A 22,525-nucleotide genomic window follows, 5' to 3' on the forward strand; every position below is an offset into this window, starting at 1 on the left:
GCAACTCGGTAGGAGAGGTTAATTAGCAGGGAGAGTTGAAGAGTGCTACCCAGAGGGAGGGAGCTCTGTGCCCATTGGGAGCCTGGAAGACAAACAAAGAAGTTGGAAAGTATTTATTTTCTCTGTTGGGGAATCTTTTTCTCCTTGGGGACTTGAGTTCAAACAGGGGTCAGCACCTTGTTGTCTCCACATGGGAGACACAGAATCAAAGTGCCCAGAAAATGAATGATGCTTAGCATGGGGATCAGAGACTTGCAGTCAGGAAGCCAAAATGGTTTCATTGCTCTCCATAGTAAAAGGCTATTGATTGCTGCAAGTAAGAGCTCACTGTTCCCTGAAGTTTAAGTTTATTCAGTCTTTTGCCCTTTGAGAGTCCCTTGCTGTTAAGAACCACTATGGAAGTTAGCACTTGTTTAACGTAAAATGAATGATTTGTGATCAGCCATGAATGCTTTCTCAGGCTACTAGTCTGCTGTCAAGGCCAAAGTGAAGAATGCTTCACATAATGTAGATTTTACTGAGTGACCATCTTTGAAGGGATCTTAGCACAACACACCCTGGCATGCTCATCACTGTCTTACCTTCAAAACTGACGTATTGGGTGCCAGAACTGCACGATCTTTTTTGAAATTTCCTACTAACCTCCAAGAAGGCACCATGGTTGTTTTAAGCAGGAAAATGGAAGCACCAGTACCAGGAAACTAATGTCTTCTAAAGAGACAGCATCAATTAGATTTGCAATCGCTGATACATGTACTAGTGTGATATCAGAGAAGAGGGTTAATCATGTCTATGTCTACCCAGTTCCTTTTTCTACAATCTTTTTAGCAAGAGTCTGGGAATTCACAGCATAACCAGTAAGGGCTACGGAGGCGATTTGTGGCTAACTTATCTCTTTTTCTAGCTTATAGGATAGTAATTTTTCTGAAATGATATGTTTGTTCTCAGATTACAAAAGTAATATCTAGTGGTAAATATCATTAATATTTTTAAAGACTTTATTTTTTTAGAGCAGTTTTAGGTTTACAACAAAATTGAGAGGAAGATATAGAGATTGCCCATATACGCCCTGCCCCCACACATGTCTAGCCAACCCCATTATCAATATCACTCACTAGAATGGTACTTTTTTTCCTTCTTTTTGAGGAAGATTAGCCCTGAGCTAACTTCTGCCACAAATCCTCCTCTTTTTGCTAAGGAAGACTGGCCCTGAGCCATCTTCCTCATGCCCATCTTCCTCTACTTTATATGTGGGACGCCTGCCACAGCGTGGCTTCAGAAGCGGTGTGTAGGTCTGCACCCAGGATCCGAACTGACAAACCCCGGGCCGCCAAAGGAGAATGTGCGAACTTAACTGCCGCACCACCAGGCTGGCCCCCAGGATGGCACATTTTTTATCAAGGATGAGTCTACACTGACGCATCATTATCACCCAGAGTCCACAGTTTACCTTAGGACTCACTCTTGGTGTTGTATGTTCTATGGGTTTGGACAAACGTATAATGACATGTATCCATCATCATAATATTACATAGAGTATTTTCACTGCAATAAAGATCCTCTGTGCTCTGCGTATTCATCCCTCCCCCTTCTGAAACCCTGGCAACCACTGACCTTTTCACTGTCTCCATAGTTTTGCCTTTTCCAGAATGTCATGTAGTTGGAATCATACAGTATGTAGCCTTCTCAGATTGGTTTCTTTCACTCAATAATTTGCATTTAAGTTTCTTCCATGTCTTTTCCTGGCTTGATAGCTCATTTCTTTTTAACACTGAATAGTATTCCATTGTCTGGATGTATCACAATTTATTTATCCATTCACCTACTGAAGAACATCTTGGTTGCTTCCAAGTTTTGGCAATTATGAATAAAGCTGCTATAAACATTCTTATGCACATTTTCTTTTGGACATGTTCTACTCCTTTGGGTCATATAAAATATTTACATAAGCATACGTGATCAAATACATTGTTGCAATTATTATTTTTAACAATTCTATTAGATCAATTAAGAATTAGAAAAATAAATTTTACTTTCATTTATTTCATCTTTGATGCTTTTCCTTTTTTTATTTAGATTCAAGTTTCTGACCTATATTCTTTTCCTTCTATCTAAAGAAATTCTTTTGACATTTCTTGCAAGGCAGGTCTACTGGTAACAAATTCCCTCAATTTTTGTTTTCCTGAGAAAGTCCTCATTTCTCCTTAACTTTTGAAGGAAAATTTCGCAGGATACAGAATTCTAGATCGGTGGTTTTTTTCTCTGCACATTTTAAATATTTCACTCCACTCCCTTCTTGCTTGCACGGTTTCTGAGAAGTCAGATGTAATTCTTATTTTTGTTCCTCTGTAGGTGAAGTGATTTTTTTCCTCTGAATTCTTTTATAATTTTCTCTTTACCTTTGATTTTCTGTATTTTGTGAATGATATGCCAAAGTGTAGTTTTTTTGGCATTTAACCTGCTTGGTGTTTTCTGAGCTTCCTGGATCTGTGTATAGGACATTAATTGGGGGAAATTCTGAGTCATCATTGTTTCAAATATTTCTTCTGTTCCTTTCTTTCTTTGACTAGGTTCTTTTACACCTCTCCCAACTGACAGCCCATTCCCAACACACATATGTTACAGTTTTTAGTTGTCCCACATTCCTTGGATATTTTGTTCTGTTTTTTTCAGTCTTTGTTGTCCTTGCTTTTCTGTTTTCAGGAATTTTATTGATATATCCTCTAGGTCAGAGATACTTTCCTCAAGTGTGTCCAGTCTACTCATAAGTCCTTCAAAGGCATTCTTCATTTGTATTACAATTTTATCTCTAGCATTTCTTTTTGTTTCTTCCTTAAGATTTCTATCTCTCTGCTTACATCATTCATCTGTCTTGCATACTGTCTGCTTTATCCGTTAGAGCCCTTAGCATATTAATCTTAGTTGTTTCAAATTCTCAGTCTGATAATTTCAATATCCCTGCCATGTCTGGTTCTGATACTCACTTTTGTCTTAAAATTGTGTTTTTTGCCTTTCAGTGTGTCTTGTAATTTTTTCTTGATAGCTGGATATGCCATACTGGATAAAAAAACTTCTACAAACAGGCCTTTAGTAATCTGGTGGTGAGATAGGGGAGTGGGAAGAGTGTCATTCTATAGACCTATGATTAGGTCTCAGGTTTTTAGTGAGCCTATGCCTCTGGAATGTGAACTTCACAAGCGTTTCTCAGTCTTTTTCACCACCCTTAAATGGGACAGGATGGCTGGAATGGGTTGGAGTTGGTTATTCTCCTTCCCAGGTCAATTAGGCTTTGATAATACCCCAGGCTGGTTAGGCTCTGGTTAACTATTTCCCCTGAGGGCAGGTCTTGTTAAGAACGCAGTGCTCTGGTATATAGCAAATGGCTCCTTTACACCTCCTTCAACTGACAGCCCAAGAAGATTTTGCTCTATTTATTATGGAAACCCGGTCAAGCTCCTAAAGGTGATTCTCACAATACTATGTGGTCCCCTTATGACCTTGTCCCTCTGGAGTTTTTAACCCTCAATGTTGTCCACAGTGACCTCCAGGAATTCCTCAATTACAGTATGGCTTTCCTGCCCCCATGCTGGTTTCCACGGCAGTTGCCACTCATGAGTCTCTGCTCTGGGGAAGCTGCAACTCCCCGCATTTGCCTTTCCATCTTTTCACATCTTAGGGCTGCCTTGCGTCCTCCACTCTCTTACGGATTGAAGAAGAGTTGTTGATTTTTCAGTCTGTTCAGCTTTTTGCTTGTTAGGACAGAGTGGCAATTTCCAAGCTCTTTACATGCAGAACAGACTGAACTACTTTTTCAACCCATAAAGTATGTCATCATTAATATTTTGACAGTGTATTTCCTCTGATATTTTTTTCTCAGCTTTTAATGTTCACTTTACCAGATTGGAATATATGTCCTATTTTCAGTCTACTAGTCTATAAAAAATTTATAATTTTTTAAAAAGTTTAAGCCATTTCTATAATCATAACAAAGTAGGTTTCCATCCTGTGTGAGATGAAAAATTTTATACTCTCCACTTTCTCATACCTGCTAATTCTCCATTTTTTATTTATAGAATATAGGATTTAAACTCAAATTATGACTATAAAATTAATGATTTGATACAATCTATTGCCTTTTCTAGAATAATGTCTGGTATTTACATTAAGCTTTAATATCATATTAGAAATAATCATTTCGACTTAACTGTATTTACCCAGTTTCATTTCTCACTCTTAATCCCATATAATGTTTCCCATTTTTTAATTCTTTTATTTTTTATTCTGTTAGCCAGCTGGAACACATCTTTAATTAACTATTTCAGGAGAAGTATGTGGGTGGTGTACACTCTGAGTCCTTTCATGTCTGAGAATGTCTTTCTGCTGCCTTATTATAGGAACTACTGGAGACAGAATTATTGGATCAAACCCTTTTTGCTCAGAGCTCTACAGATTATTACTACCTTGAGCAGTGCTCCAGAGAACTAAACAGCCTGTTTTTGGTGTTTAACTATAACTCTAATTTTTTTATGTGCCAATACTTGTAACATTTTATGTTCTATTCTTGAAAAATAAAGCAGCATATGCCATGACACTTTTTGGTTCCATGAAGCCTTTTATTCATTAGATCTATGACCAAATACTTTTTTTCATCTAAGGAAAGTTTTCTTCCACTTTTTCCTTGACTATTACTTTGTACCATATGATCTGTTATTTTTTTTATGAGGTTATTATTTTGCACAGATTGGATCTCTTGAATCTGTACTTCAAGTCTAGTAGTTTCCATCCCTTTGCCTGTAAGTTTTGAAAGTATCTCTTAAGTTCATTTTCTGTTTCACTAATTTTATTTTCTTTGGTATTAATTCTGCTATTAACTCACTCCATCATGGAATTCAGTAACTATTTAAAATAGACTTCTGTGTGTTTGTTTTGTTTTCTTTCTATAGGGTGAGGTCCATGGTTACCCAGTACTACTGACTCCTGGTAAAGTAGAAGTCAAGGAATTCTGTCACCTATTGGTTCAGGTGACTGCCTGAAACCTTTATATCCAGATGAAAGGAGATTATATTTACTATAAAATCGTAATAACTGTTCAGAAAACCTGCAATCTTGGGAGAAAGAGGAGGGAGCTGAGGCAACAGTTAGCTTCAGCAGGGATCCCCTTCTCTGTGTAAAACATTGCTTCTTTGTTATTTTCTGTTCCATGTGGCCGCCTGCTAAGGAACAAGCTAAAGTAGTGTCCATCCTCTGTCCATCTTAGGTGACTGGGCAAGAGCCCAGTCAGAAGGACTGCCCTAAGTTTTGCTTGTGGTGGCCCCATGAGCAGGGTTGCCTAGTTTAGCAAATAAAAACACAGCATGCTCAGGTAAATTTAACTTTCAGATAAACAAGGGATTTTTTTTTTTTTTTGCTATTTGTCACAACTATTGCACAAGATATACTTGTACAAAAACATCTGTTGTTTACCTGAAAGTCAAATTTAACTGGGCATCCTGAATTTGTTTGGAAACTTTACCCATGAGCCACAGTCTGTTTTTGCCCTTTATGAGGTAAGGGGGTGTTTAAGAACTTCATCTACTTGCATGATATTGCCCTCTGGGTCTTTCTTCACTCAGACCCTATCTGCATTCTGGCTGGTGGAAAACCCTTGATATTTCATGTCAATGTCAGATGTAACATATTAGATTCCAAAACTAAACTGATGTAGATTTCCTACTACTCTAATATTTTAATGGTAATTTCTGTAGGACTCTGGAGGGGAGTATGCATGTTGTGTGTGTGTGTACGTGAGGTGAGGAAAAGATTGTGATGGATAAAAGAAAATTTAAAGACCTGTGCTTACACTATCATTGTACTAAAAAGTTTTGTCACGTCTAATGCAACTTTCTAGAGCTCCCATGCCTAGCCATGTAGTGCCCCATTAAAAAATGGTTGTTAAATTGAATTGGACAGAATGAGTTATGTGGTTGGATAAACTGGGCCATGTTAGGCTGTAACTGATTTAATAGACTGAGAAGAATGGCTTTCCCCAGCTTATCCCCTTAGAGATTTATTTCCCCATCCCCTCACTCTGTTCTCTGTTTACTACCTTACCACTTGAGCTCATCTACCCCTCTGGGAAGTTAATAAACCAAAAGAAGATAAATGCTCTATGTGAAACTGCCTATCAATAGAAAGTAATTATACTAACATTTATTCAATATTTAATATATACCAGGCACCAGGCTGAGTGTTTTATATACATTGCCTCATTTAGTCCTCTCTATACTCTATGGAATAGATATTAGTTCTCCTTTTCCAGGTGAGGAAACACATAACCAGAGAGGTGAGCAGACTTGTCATAGGCTACACAGTGAGGTTTGGGTGCACTTTTTTCTGTGTTGCCATGTCATTCCAGAGTTTCTTATTCTCAATTTCCCCTTTTAGAAACAGTTGGGATTTTTTTTGGCCTGTTCATCAATTTTTTTTCCTTCAGTTTCTCAGAGAGAAACAACTATGGGCTTGGGGATTCGTATATGCTGCTGATTTCCATTAGCCATATCATTATGCATGCTGCCCCCATGACCATGTGCAGGTAGCCTTCAAAGGCAACTTTCTCCTTCCTGTAGTTGCTAAAGCGTTGTTCCCATCTGCAGAGTTTCTTTTATCCATCCCCCAACTCAAAGAGCATCAAATGATAACTTTATGACCTAGAAAAAGTACTAAAATGTAGAATTCAGATGGGAATCCACAGCTAGAATATGGCAAGGAGCCAGTTCCCAAAGCAAAGTGGATCAAAGGAAAATCCCTAGTACCTGTTCACGGCTGGAAAAATCATAATTGTGTTGCTTATTTACTTTGTGCACTCGTGGCTCATGTTAATTACAGGAGATCCCCTGCAATGTCCCACAAGGTGTCAAAGGCCTACAATGTCTCCAGTTATTTCCACTGAAAGTAATGACTTTCCAAAGCAGTAACTGTGTGCACTGTGTGGTATTACTGTTACATTAGCTTGTAATGACACAGAGTATTTAACTCACACCACCACAGTGCGTTCTGGTACATCCTGCTCGTTATGAAAATTTCTGACTATACCTTCTGCTCATTATAAAAATGAAGGGTCATGGGTAGTACTGTGAAGAACCAATAAATGCCACATAAATGTCCTCATATAATTTCAACAAATCATTTCACTTTTGACCTTTCTCACTGGACCATTCCATAGCTGGAAGCTTGTGCGGACAAATATAGGCACATACATGATTGCTTTGTGAAGAAGACAAAGTTTCAGAGGAAGTTACAAGAATGAGAAATAAACAATTACTAATTAAGTGCCTTCTGTGGTGTTTTATGCTTTCCATGTGTTATTTAGTACCCAAATAGCCCTATGAATCATATTCCATTGCTCCATTTTTCCAAATCCAGGAATGTAACTCTGAGTTAGATAGTGCTGTGATGTGCTGCATTACCTTCAGCAAATAATGTAGCTTCTCCGATCTTCACCTGTCTCTAAAGTTCCAAGTTTTTCCACTTGAGCCACAAACAACTTCTATTTCAGAATCTATACAACTTCTCTCCTCAAAAGTAAACTGCCAGCTTTGCATATGATCATCTAGTGTCTTGCATTCATAGTCATCATTCTTAATTTTAATTTTGAAAATATTTATTGGATAAGCTGACTCTGACATTAGATGCATTTATAAATATAAAGGAACCACTTTTTGCAATTTACTGTTCTCATAGTCAAGCAAAAATTAAACAGAAATATACCTCACAACTGCAATCTGTTTCACTGCATTTTATGAGTGCTAAGTTACTTTGACCTAAACGTTAGTTATCAGTAATAGAGATCCAGCTTAACCCTAGATCAGCAATCAACCACACACAAATGAAAATACCCAAGGGAAGAGAAACCACAAAGAAGGTAAATAAAGGACAGAGGAAAAGTTCAGATTATTTTTTTGTTCTATATCTGTGGTCAGAATTATTCCCCCTGGATTAAAAGAGGAAAGGAATTGAAGGTTCATCATGTTTTCTGTAAAACAGAGAGACCATAAGAGACTGAGATGAGCAGATGTCCACTCCAAAAACTCATATGAACTTTCTCAGAAATTAGACTCCTTGTCTTCAGTGGGATGTTGAGAACAGTTAGCCAAACCTCAAAACTGGTGTAACGGAAATGCTGCACAGAACATACATTTGGGGAGACATTAAAAGCAAAACAAATGCAATTTTAGGAGAAATTATTAAACTGTAAACCAAGGTGAGACAAATGCATAAACTCATCAGTTTTGATTTCTAATTCAAGTTTCATTTCTTTGTTTCTCTTTGCTGGTTTTTACCTCCCAGAAACAGGTCTCTTTCCAAGAGATAAAGGTTGTACATAAAATGGGATCCTAAACAAACAGACACAAACTATTTGTAATTTAAGTAGAAAGCAATTATCAATTAGTCAATAATAAAACTTAATAGTATTTTTCCCCTTAAGGAAGTCTTTAAATACTCAAATAATAATAGCAGCTAATATTTATTAAGCACTTATAAGGGGTCTGTCCCAGTGCAAAGTGCTTTATATGTATTTCATGGCATTCCTACTGTGGGCCAGCCATCATTTCAGGATTAATGGGGAAACAAAGTTCTTCTCTTTATGAGCAGCTGATTGAGCAAAAGCAGCCAGCGCAGCTGAAGCCAGGAGTGCCTCTCTGCATGTGAAGTGGCATAAAGCAGTCAACACCAGCCATAGCAGCCTGGTGTTTATACAACCTGGCTTAATTTTAGCAAATTGTCCTATTGAAAAAGTGAGTACCATAATGAGTCAGAGACAGAGTGTGGAACAGAGCTGAAGCAGAGCTTACATTCTCTGATTCATGATTAGGGACTTTGCTCATGTGTTAACATGCTCATCCACTCATTCGCTCCTTCAACAGGAATTCATTCATTGAGCACCTTCTTTGTACCAAGTGCTGAAGTAGGTAATGAGGATATGAAGACAAATATGGCACAATCCTGTTCCCAAGGAGCTCCTAGCCTAGTTAGTGGAAAATACAAACACTAGATCAATGAGTCCCAGTAAACTGTAGGTGTAAGAAGATACAGAGGTACTAGGCAAAGAAAGGGATTCACCATGGCAAGATATGTCAAGGGCGGGGATAACTGGGTTGATTAGGTAGATGAGGGAAAAAATAATATTTCTGGTGAATGAAGCGGTGTTCACAAAGCTCTTGGGAATGAACCAATATGGTATATTTTGAGATCTCTAAATAATTTGGTTGGAGAGGGCAGCATGAATTGATTGTGAAGTGATGTATGCATTTAAAGAGCTTAGATCTTTCCTGAAGGCGATTGGGAGTTAACGAGAAACTAAGTGGAATAGAACCATAATCCAACTACACCCTGGGAAAGTTAATTCTGTTGAAAATGTGAATAATAGAGTATACAAGGACACGTGCAAAGTATTATGATAATTGTTATATGGATTGGTTGGACATTGAAAGAAAAGTTAGCAGCACTACCTGTAAATGAATTGTCATGAGACATCTTTATTTGATCTACTTTTGAGATCTTAACTATACTATGTACATGTGTGTTTATGTGTGTGTGTGTTTTATAACAAGTTCTTTTCCAGAGATCTGTAAGTGAAAATTCCCTAGCATTATTGTCCTAAGCAGCAATCAGAAAATTGGAATTGAGTTCTTCTTCCACTTGATCTTTTAAACAAAACATCTCAAGATTAACTGTGACTAAAATAATTCTGGCTTCTGTATTCCTATTCAATAAAGTAACTGTCTCACTATACAATAGCATGTGTCTGAAGGTGATTCTATTGACTCACAGTCCGAGGGGCTGGATCTTTGGATATATTTTTACCCCTGGATTTGCTGATAGGCTACAGTGACTCACTAATCTCTTCTGTTCCCAGTGGCAACTATTTGTCTGCTGATTTGTTTGATATGAGAATTAAACCTGAGTCTTTGGAATTGAATGTTTTTTCCTGAGTAAATTGTACAGACTGATAAGAGGCAAGTCAGGACCTTAGTCCGACAGCCCCATATTTTAACCCACTGAATAGACTGATCTAAGCCTAAGCTCACAATTTCATATTAATATACTGCCTGGCTTTAAAATGCCTAAGACCAGAATATTCGTATTCTTTTTGTATAAATGATCCCACAAATATTTTGTGCAAAGGATGCTGGTCTGAGAACACAATAGGCACTGAGTCTTGAGACAGGAAGTCTTTAAGTCAGGCATTCTGCTGTCCCAACCCCACATCGTATAGATATAAAACGCTTTTCCAGTATTTCTAGAAATATCATAGTATTTACATGTGGCTTTATGCATAAGACAGTATAAAATAAAACAGAGGAAATGAAGCTTTACACTAGGGCATTTCAAAGTGTGGTCCACAAACCACCTACCTCAACATAATCAGATTTCTCATCTATAAAATGGAGACATTAAGAATACCTACTCTGTCCATCCTATAGGAATGCTTTGAACATCAAATGACATAATAAATACAATAATACTTTCAGTGTAAAGGGCTCTACTTAGCGAAGCCAATTGTTTTACAATGGAAGAAGCTCCTAGGGAAAAATTGGGTGTCTACTTCTCTGAGTAGAAAAACTTGTTGGTAGAGGATTTGGAACACGTGAACGGATGGCTAGATAACACATATTAAATTACTACAGTAAAAGGCTCCCAACAGCATTACTGAAGCATTTCGCCTTTGATGGTAAGGTAAAAATGAGAAGCCCCTTGCCTCAGTGCCACCCCCTTAGGTTGGGGAATACTCCTGGTGGGAGAAAAATAACATGTGGCCTTTTCTCTACACAGCTTTATGAGCACAGACAAGACACTTGAGCCCAAGTTAACAAAGAGATCTGGGAAGGCATGAGCATCCCTCCTGTTCAGTCTCGCCCTGTGCTCTCTATGAGAAAGGGCTGAAACAGTTTTCTCCCAAGTACATGCATTCGAATCACGCGAGTGTTTTTATTAAACATGCAAAGTTCCAGGCCCGACCTCCACATGTTAAAAACAGCTGTGTGCCATTGAGCAGTTACCGAACGTTTCTGTGTTTCAGTATCCTCATCCGAAAAATGAAGATAGCGATAGTACCTGTTATAGGGTTGTTTGATGATTATAAAGGTTCCTTCTTCAAATTATTATTATTTGTATAAAGTTCTTTATGAGCTATTAAACTTTCAAAATAGATTTAACAAATTTTATTATTTATTTCATTAAATTTTGAGAAGTGGAGACTTTTCTGTTTCATCATTTGCTTGTATACAACATTGAGACTATTGGTTTTCTTTCTCTGCCCAAGATTTTAAATCTTAAATATAAACCACATAGCCATCTTTAAAAGCTGTTTGAAGATAATTTATAGTCAAATCGCAGTTCCCTTAGGACTGGTAGCACTTCTCCCTGCTACACCTCAGATCTGTGCTGCATTTCTAGCAAAGCCAGCCTCTGGGTAATCATGGATCAGGCAGTGCAATTTGACCTGTGTAGCGCTGGAATGTATTCCTGAAAAGTAATAGGTGATTTGACCCAATTTGGCTTGAACCTCTCATGAGCTGAGATGAGAACACCAATTGAGTACAATTATGGAGGGTGATTTGGTGCTTCTGACCTACAGTCAGCTGGAGACTCAAGTTGGATCCTCACCCATGAAATTTCCCCAAGGGCTTCCAGATAAAGATTTTAAATGCTAATTACTGTATGTGGTCAATGCCCTGATAAAATTGAGAGCATTTTGATTTATGATGGATATTAAGTAAGAGCAAGAGTGAAACCCAGTAGATTTAAAGGATTTAGACATACTCGGAAGGTTTTGGCACAAAAAGAATACTGCAAAGTCCTTCGTTATATTTGTTTCAGTTCAGAAACATTGTCTCCTTATTACTGCCAATGCTGCCACTGTAGAAATTGACCTGATTCTGTTCAAAACTACAGATTTGTTTTTTTAAAGTTGTCTTCTCTGACTTGGTAGCAATTCTAAGTACAGCCAGAGGCAGGACTGGCTCCTATACAGCGGATTTGAGTGTTTAGGGAGGTCCAATGCTGGGCTAAATAGAATTTGAAAGGCAGAGCCAGTCTGTGGATAGTTCTTCCTGAATCTACCTAGCTCACAGCACATCAAAGAGGATCCAGAGATAGAGACTAGGAATTACTAGCCTCAGGTTCACCTCACCCTAAATCCGGCCCTTTAGAGGATCTTCAAATATCAGAGATGTGGCACAGTTTAGTGACATGAACTTGGCATGGGTATCAAGCCAAATAGGGTTCAATAAAAGCTCTCACTTTTATTTGTCTTGCCATGTGGCCAGTTACTTAACCTCTGTAAATTTCAGCTTCTGTAAAAATGAGGATTATAGCACTAAATTCCTCATACTAATGTTAAAAGCACTAAATGAATTAAATGTCTAGCATAAGGTGAGTTCTTAATACACGCAAACAAAATCATTCTTCCTTTAAGATTATTCAGAGGACCTGTGTATGACTTTTGGTTTTGCCATTTTGTAATCTTGAGTAATAATATTTCAACCTCTAGTCCTCATTTTCCTTGTTTTCAAAATGGTGGTGAGATGGTGAAGCTTCATCAGTGATTTTCAAACTGTTTTAAGGAACTCATATTCCACAAAAATACCTCACAGGATGTGACTCGGGTTTCTCTTTTAAAAAATATTTTTAAAACTGTAATAGAGAAGCATGCATGTATAAGTACGTTTACATCCATATTTATGGAAACTAATAATACGTAAATATTCTACTTTGAACTTGTAAAATTGATTCATCTAGTGTTCATTTTGAATAGTGGAGGCCCCTATCAGATTGCATTTGAAATAAAGGATTCCACTACTAAAACATTTTGAAAAACACAGAGCTAATAAACTCTGAGGATCCATCCACTCTATGATTCTAGATAATTTGTTTTCTTCCATTCAACTGAACAAAAACAAATACAAGTCTCCTTAGCATTCCCTTAATGTACTAGATGCCTTGATGTACTGAAAGGCATTTGAAAGTCAGCATCTTCAGCATCTCTGCCAGATGTAAAACAAATGCTCCCTTGAATCACTTTGCATGGTTATTTGGTTATTTAGCTATTTTAGTCATATAGAATATATGTAACATGGGAATTAATGCAGCAACACCTTCACAATTAGAAATTTGAGATAAATATGGATTGCAGATGCTCTTTCCTACATTATTAAAAATAATAATAATAACCTGGTAATCACAGAGTCATTACTTTATGGAAATCCCAGGCTGAGCTTTGTTTTAAAGGATTTGTTTTAAAAGGATTTGTTTTAAAGAATGCTCTGTTGCAAGTTTTCCAGGTGATAGGAATTATTGTTTCCATGTACACATGACTCAGTCTCAGAAAGGTTTACACATACCCAGCCAGTTGCTTAACTAGTACAAGAGGAAAAAAAATTGTCCTTGTTTTTTAGTGGAAATTCTTTAAGAATGAAGTTAATCTTTCTCTTATGGACTATTTTCATACATCAATCTGTGGTTGAGTCCCTGTGGAAAACATATTTCACTTATGAACTTTTTTCTGTGTCTTTTTGTTTGAAGACAAATCTGATTGATTTTACAAGACTGATTGTTTGATCAGATTAGTTTATTGGATTAGCTTTTTAAGATCACTATTATTTATTTGTTTTCCACAAAGTATTTTATTTTTTCTTATCTTGTACAATTTTGGAAGATTGAAGAAAGCGTGTTAGTATATAAATCAACATTTAATTATGACCTTGGGTGAAGGCCATATAAATTATAGGAGAAAGACACTATTAATTCTTACACTTAATAGGACACGTCATGGCCCTTTTAAAGTAATGGAGACCTAGAGAGAAACAAGATGAATTGTATTATGTCCTGGCATATATTCAATAAAGTGATATGCATGAGGGTGGTATTGAGTTCCCCAATTTAAAAGCAGTACGCATTTTTTCCTTTGCTTGAGTTAACATTTAAGCTTTCAAAATCCTCCTAAAAGGATTGATCTAAAAGGGCTGACCTAAAAGGAAATAATTCGATTAAAAAGTCTAGTTCAAAGGTCAAGGAAATCAAATTTAGTTTCAATCAGATACTCTTTAAGACTAACCTAGTTACAGTGTATTTTGTGAAGGGTTTGTCCCTACTGTGTTTAGAAGTTTGTAAAGACTAAGAATTTTAATTTTTGTATTTCTCTGAGAAGAAAGTTACCTTCCAATACTTCAGTTTGGCTTTTTAAAACATTTTGAGGATGTATCGTGTACCAGTGTAGGGGCTACTTGCACTAAGCATTACCTCAAAAGAGACAGAAACCAAGTCTGTCTTGTTTCCTGCTATATTTTTTCTGCCTTGCGCAGATCTAACCCTCAGGACCCGTAAATGCTTGTTGAATGAATGGAGAGCAATGACTAAGCAGAGTGGTATTGCAGCAGAGTGTTGAAGGGCATGAATTTGGGAGACAGGGGAGCTCTGTGGAAATTCCCACTCTACCAATACCAGATCTGTGATTTTAAGCAAATGGCTTAACTTGTCTGAGTTCAAGTACCTCATTTGTGAAATGAAGATGATAATGACTAGTTCAGAAGATTGCTATAAGGATTAAATGAGATAACCATCAAAAAGATGTTAGCATATGCCTGGCAAGTGGCAAATACTCAACAAATGCTAGTTCTCATTACTCCCAGAAGGTTGCCTAGGTAATGGAGTTACTGTTATTTTTCATGTTTTCTGATTTCCTGGTACATTTTCTATTATAAAAATATAAAAATGAATTAATCACATTCTTCTGGGTCAAACAGATAGAATTCTCTCATTTTCAAAACTCTGCTGATGATGTGTCTCTAATAATGTGTAGTTAAATAGCAGGTAGTCCTAAATTCACAAGATTTCAAGTTTTCCTAAGATGTAAGAATTGTTTGAAAAGTTACACACTCAAACCAATAAATGTTTTCAAAGATATATTGAATATACCTTGTTACATCTCTCTCTCTATATATATATGGAGATATATATATATATGGATATATATAGAAAGAGATATATACACTATCTATCAAAATATGTAAACAAACCCACAAATCTAGAATGCACTTATCATGAAGGCTCAGAGTTGTTGGAAGCATGTGACTTACGTCTGCACAGCTGTGATTCCAACACTAGATGTTCTCTATCTTTGGGTCTATGGTGAGTTCTGGAATGGAAGAGGGGAAGAATTGAACAGGCATATTCCAGGGAAAAATGAGGTAGAAGAATTAGTTCTACAAAAGATGCTAAAGCATTGTGCCATTCTCTCCCCAGTTTCTTGCACATTAGACCTTGCCAGGAAGTTTCCTCTGTGAGATATATGAGATCACAATAGCCCTACCTCTTGGGAAGACTTCCAACAATGGTGAACAAAACAACTATAGCAGAATCTCCAACTAGAACTACATAAGCCAGGCATGGCCAAATGATGAAAACATTATTCTGAAGACAAGCAACATGCTTGGGGTGATCATCCATCTCAGTTTGTCCAGGACCATCCTGGTTTTAGTACTGAAAGTCTCACAACCCTGGAAAACCCTCATTCCAAAGCAAACCAGGACAGTTGGTCACTGCCCTCCGTGTGTTTCAGCCTAGACCTGACTTTCAACATGACCACAGAATATTGGGCCTACCTCTTCCCAGTCATGCTTTCTCTTGGACTGATACCTTCACATGCACATAGATGGATTGGGGCAGGTAAAAACACACAGGAGTGCACATTTGTAGCTGTGAATTTTGATAACTTGATGGAAGAAAGAGATTTATTTGAAATTTTGGAAAAGCAGACTGTTGCAGATTCAAATTACAGGCAGGGAAATGGTCTGACCTGGGCCACATTTTTGACCTGTGAGAAGTATACTTCAGGAACACACTGGAGAACCAAAGATGGATACTTTTGTATGTGTGCAGTCATATGTGACACTTCACCTAAAATGCATTTTTACCTTATAGGTATACATCATTGTACAAATGTGATATTTAAAGTACATTACTGTAAAAGCCTTATAATATAATGTTCTAACCTTGGGCTCTGGCCAAATTTTCTGACTAAAGATGTTGCTTTTTCCCACTTAAATGACTTAGTGGCAAAGCCTTTGTCTTCTTGGATAAAATCTGTGTACAATTTCCCAGCAAAGAGGACAAAATTAGCTTGTAAATGGACCTTTGATCAAAAAACATGTGGAGAAATTGCAGAGACTGGTAAACAAACAGGTAAGGCTATTCTTAGATGTGGAGTCAAGAAACTAATGAACTAGATTTCTTAGTTGCACGATGATCTCACCCCATCCCGTGAAGGGGGTTAGGTGGATGCTGGCCCTGCTTTTGAAAAACTGGACCCAATTTTAGTTTCACACTATTCTCTTCTAAAGATTGTCTTCATTCTCATACGCTTGCAATTCTAGTATACGTAATACCACTTGAGAATGTTAATAGACTCTCCTTACTAGAACTGCATTTTGGAGATGTGATTTAACTTGTAGCACTGGGCTGAAGAAATTTGATTATAAGGTAGCCCAGAATTTTTCAGTCAGTCAATTATGCCTAAATTATGTACAGTATAAAGGTCCACATTGCACACAATGCATACCAATCATTTCCGGTATGTTTACTACAAATGTAAAATATTAATGATTTGGTGGAAGGTTACCCACTTTCATATGGTGGGACCCTCTTGAAGAATATACAAATTTATATATGCCATGCTCTTTCTAGTGTTGTCTTTCTTAAAGAGGAGGATTTAAACAAGATGACAGGGCTCTGGGACTTTTCTGACTCAAATGCCAGTGGTGTAAAACTCCCTTTTGAAGAGAAAATGTTAGCTAGATGCAATATTCATTTTGCACTTTCCAAAATGCTGGAAAATCTGTGCAGTATGTTAGAAGCACAGGAAGTAACAGGAGGCAAATTTCACAAAGCAAAAAGACCACACATGTAATAGACTATGAGATAATCACTCACTTATTTATTTGGTTTAAAACGGTATCTAAAGCGTCTATTAAACGCTTGACGGAGTACAAGACGCCAGGATTATTGGGAAATATTTTTGCCCTAAATAGCTTGTGTTCTAATAGAAGAGATGGAATATTTTTTTGATGATCTATGATTTTTAAAAAACATACATTAGTTACTATGAGAGTTGAAATAGACTTCTTTCTTCCTTCTTTTCTTTTTCCTGTTCACAGTTTCAGGGAAGTTTTACCAGCAAGAATTGCAGTTGTGTGACGGTGAGATAATGTTATACATACGTTAAAACATTCAGAGTAAAAAGGATATACAATGAAAATAAGTCTCAAGTTTTCTTCCCTAGAAGCACCCCTTTCTGCTAGTTTTTTGTGTATCCCTTCAGATATCCAATGCATGAGCAAACATTTGTATATATTCTATCTTTTTCTTTTTACACAAATAGAAGCATCATATATACACTGTTTTGCCCTTGCTTTTTAAAAACTTAATATATTTAAAAACTTTATATTTAACTAACATAATTTTAGTACAGGGAAATTAGGGTTTTTTTTTTTTTGCCATATGTGCTGCAAATATTTTCCCAGTTTATCATCTGTCTTTTGACTTTGTTTAGGTATTTTTACCATGCAGAATTTAAAATATTTTGCGTAGTTGAATTTATCAATTTTTTTGTGACTTTTGTATTTTTTTGATCTTTTGTTATAAAGCTTTCTCAAATCAGGAATGAAAAATAAATCCTCCCCTGTGTTCTTCAAATGCTTTTATGGTTTCAGTGTTTTCTTCAGTTAGACCTTTTCTCCATCTAGAATTCATTTTAGTGTAAGCCTTCAATTTAGTCCAATGGCTAGCCACTGGACCCAACTCCAATTTTGGAATAACTTTTCTTTTCCCCACTGATATGAAGTGTCAAAAATGGTAGGTTTGGAATTTTCAGAGAAATAAAGGACAAAACTTCAGGCAAAAGGAATAATGTAAGGCAAAGAAGTCAATCTCAGTGGAGTAGAGATGAAGGTCACTTGAATAAGAAAGGTTTAGGGTATTGGAGGCTTGTTTGAATGATGGGTTATTAAAAGAAACTGTGAATTTTTATAGGTACTATAGCAAATGAGGAAGACTCTGAGTCAGAGGAGTGACAGTGGCAGGAAGTCAAGAATGAGGACAGATAAATACCCAGTAGTGGAATAGCTGGATCATATGGTAGATCTATCCTTAATTTTCTGAGGATACTCCAAACAGCTTTCCATAGTGGCTGCACCAGTTTGCACTGCCACCAGCAGTGAACAAGGGTTCCCTTCTCTCCACACCCTCTCCAACATTTGTTGTTTTCTGTCTTGTTAATTATAGCCATTCTGACCGGAGTGAGGTGACACTTCATTGTAGTTTTGATTTGCCTTTCCCTGATAACTAATGATGTTGAGCATCTTTTCATATGCCTGTTGGCCAACTGTATATCTTCTTTGGAGAAATCTCTGTTCAGATCTTTTGCCCATTTTCTAATTGGATTGTTGGTTTTTTTGTTGTTGAGCTGTATGAGTTCTTTATATATTTCGGATATTAACCCCTTATCTGGTATATGGTTTGCAAATATCTTCTCCCAATTGTTAGGTTGTCTTTTCATTTTGTTGATGGTTTCCTTTGCTGTGCAGAAGCTTTTTAGTTTGATGTAGTCCCATTTGTTCATTTTTTCTTTTGTTTCCCTTGCCCGGTCAGACATGGTACTTGAAAATATGCTGCTCAGACCAATGTCATAGAGCGTACTGCCTATGTTTTCTTCTAGCAGTCTCTTGGTTTCGGGTCTTACATTCAAGTCTTTAATCCATTTTGAGTTGATTTTTGTGCATGGTGTACAGGAATGCTCTACTTTTATTCTTTGCCTGTGGCTGTCCAGTTTTCCCAACACCATTTATTGAAGAGACTCTCCTTTCTCCATCGTATGCTCTTGGCTCCCTTTTCGAATATTAGCTGTCCATAAACGTGTGGGTTTACTTCTGGGCTCTCAATTTTGTTCCATGGATCTGTGTGTCTGTTCTTGTGCCAGTACCATGCTGTTTTGGTTACTATGGCTTTGTAGTATAATTTGAAATTGGGGAGTGTGATACCTCCAGCTTTGTTCTTTTTTCTCAGGAATCCTTTGGCTATTTGGGGTCTTTTGTTGTTCCATATAAATTTTAGGATTCTTTGTTCTATTTCTGTGAAAAATGTTGTTGGAACTTTGATAGGGATTGCGTTGAATCTATAGATTGCTTCAGGAAGTATGGACATTTTAACAATGTTACTTCTTCCAATCCAAGAGCACGGAATATCTTTCCATTTCTTTGTGTCTTCTTCGCTTTCTTTCAACAATGTATTTATCCAAAGAACTTGAAAACAGAAAGGCATAAAGATACTTGCACCCCTATGTTCATTGCTGCATTATACACAATAGCCAAGACTTGGAAGCAACCTAGGTGCCCATCAAGGGACGAATGGATAAAGAAGATGTGGTATTTATACATGATGGACTACTACTCAGCCATAAGAAATGACAAAATCCGGCCATTTGTGACAACATGGATGGACCTTGAGGGTATTATGCTGAGTGAAATAAGTCAGAGGGAGAAAGTCAAATACCGTATGATCTCACTCATAAGTAGAAGATAAAAACGACAAAAAAAACCCCACATAGCATTGGAGATTGGACTGGAGGTTACCATTGGGAAAGGGGGAAGGGGGGAGGGCAAAAGGAGTGATTAGGGTCACATGTGAGGGGATGCACTATAATTAGTGTTCGGGTGGTGAACATGACATAATGTATACATAATTCAAAATATGATGTACATCCGAAAAAAATAAAAATTAAAAAAAAAAACAACGAATGAGGACAGATCCCGATAATATGAGCCTTGAAGGTTGATGAACAGTTTCACCTGTGGACGGAGATGTAATCAAATGACAAGGGGAGACTGTTCAAGATGAATTGTTTAATGAAATAAGCACTTCACTGGAGAAAATTATGTGTATATAGATAATTTATAGTGTGATGACCACTGCAATTTTAACAAACATATTTAAACTTAAATTTTTTCAATATCGACATTGATAATTGACCTCTATAACTTTCCCTCCCAAATAAAACAAAGGGTCAAGTATGTTTTTATATCTTTCTTGTTGCTTATCACCAGCTTGATATTAACTTTTGTTATATTGTGACTATTTTTTAAGTATTCTTCCTCAATGTGTTGGTTTTACCATATGTTTGAGTCTAATACCTCTCCCCTTATATTTGGTCTGGTGGTCATGACTTGCTCCTAAGGAATAGAAAGTGGCGGAGGTTCTGCTGTATGACTTCTGAGGCCAGGTTTTAGAAGGAGACACAGCTTCCAGCTGGTTCACTCTTCCTTGGGATGGTTGCTCTGGAACCTAGCTGCCATGCTCTCTGTACACTCAGGCCACATAGAGAAGCTGCATCAAGGTGTTCCAGCTGACAGCCTCAGCTGAGGCCCCAACTGTTAGCAAGCATCAACTGCCGAGTATGAGTAAGGAAGCCGCTTAGATGACTCTACCTCCAGCTATCATCTGATTGCAACCACATTAGAGACTCTAAGTGAGAAGCACCCAGCTCAGCTGAGTCAACTCCATAACTGTTACAGAAAATAATAATAAATGATTATTGTTGTTTTACACCACTGAAGTTTGGGTGGTTTGTTTCTAACTATAATCAGAACACTCAACAATTGAATTAAGCTTTGCAGCTATAGTATCAATTAATTATTAGATGCAACATAGTTTATTGATTTATTTTATTAATAATATACCCCATGTTATTCTTTTCTCATTTTGATGGAATACATATTAAAGTGTTTTTTTTCTACCACAATGGACTCTGTGCCCTTGCATCTGAAAAGTACTTGAAAAGGAGTTTGATCTTTTATAAGATACTAGACTCGATTTATTTTCACTTGTCTTTTTCTAGCTTACAGTTTTCAGATGAGAGTTCTGATACCAGTGTTACTCTTACTCCAGGGTAATTGATATGCTCCTTCTTTTCTTTTTTAAAGTCTTGGCATTTGGAAATTTTACCAGGATGTGTATAGATATTCCCTCTGCTTGGCATGCTCTTCTCCCAGATCTTTTCATGGCTAGCACTTTCTTGCTATTCAGGTCTTATAGCAAATGTCACCTCCTCAGAGGCACCTATGCTGACATCCTTGTATGAAGTTGCTTCACACAGTCATTTTGTATCTCATTACCCATATTCCTTTCTTCAGAGAATTTATTGCATTTACATTTTTATTCATTAATTTCTTAATTTTGTCTCCTCTCTTTAGAATATAAGATCCACGAAGGGAGAATCTGGTCTTTCTTGGTTATGGCTATATTTGTAATGTATTTGGCATATAGTATATATTGAATAAAATGTTTGATAAAGAATAAATAAGTCGATGTTTTTGCTTTATTTCATTTTAGTACTAAATATTCAGTAGGCTTTTCAATATGAAAACTGGAATCTTTTTCAGATCACCTTGTTAAAAAATATTTATCTTTGGATTGTTTACTTTTCTCATTCCTCTTCTGTCCTAGAATATGAATATTGGATACAGTGGAATTCTCCTCCACATCTCCTATAAATTTTTCTTCATGTTTTTCATTTCTTTTACTGTGATGTATGTACTGAAATATTTTCTTGACTTTACATTCTTTAGCAATGTCCATCCACTTATTGAGCCTTTACTAATTTTTTAAAATTTTGGCAAATGCTTAATTTCCAAGAATCCTTTATTCTTTTTGATTCCTATTTTTAAAAATTTTTAAATTGAGATCATAATGGTTTATAACATTGTGAAATTCAGTTGTACATTATTTCTTGTCGGTCACCATATAAGTGCTACCTTTCACCTGCTGTGCTCATCCCCCACCCCCATCCCCTGGTAACCACTAAGCTGTTTTCTTTGTCCATGTGTTTGTTTCTATCCCACATGTGAATGAAATCACATGGTGTTTGTCTTTCTCAGTCTGGCTTATTTCACTTAGCATAATACCCTCCAGGCTCATCCATGTTGTTGCAAATGGGGTGATTTTGTCTTTTTTATGGCTGAGTAGTAATCCATTGTATATATACCACATCTTCTTTATACAATCATCAGTTGACGGGCACTTGGATTGCTTCCATGTCTTGGCTACTGTGAATAGTGCTGAAATGAACATAGGGTTACATATGACCCTTTGGATTGTTGATTTCAAGTTCTTTGGATAAATACCTAGTAATAGGAATATCTGGGTCATATGTTTTTTCTATTTTTAGTTTTTTGAGGAATCTCCATACTGTTTTTTGTAATGGCTGCACAAGTTTGCATTCCCACCAGCATAGTATGAGGGTTGCCTTCTCCACCCCTCTCCAATATTTGCTATTTTTAGTTTTAACGATTATAGCCATTTTAACAGGTGTCAGGTGGTATCTTAGTGTAGTTTTGATTTGCATTTCCCTCATGATTAGTGATGTTGAACATCTTTTCATGTGCTTATTGGCCATCTGTATATCGTCTCTGGAAAAATGTGTGTTCATATCCTCTGC

This window comes from Equus quagga, chromosome 16 (genome assembly GCF_021613505.1).
Source record: "Equus quagga isolate Etosha38 chromosome 16, UCLA_HA_Equagga_1.0, whole genome shotgun sequence".
Taxonomy (NCBI): Eukaryota; Metazoa; Chordata; class Mammalia; order Perissodactyla; family Equidae; genus Equus; species Equus quagga.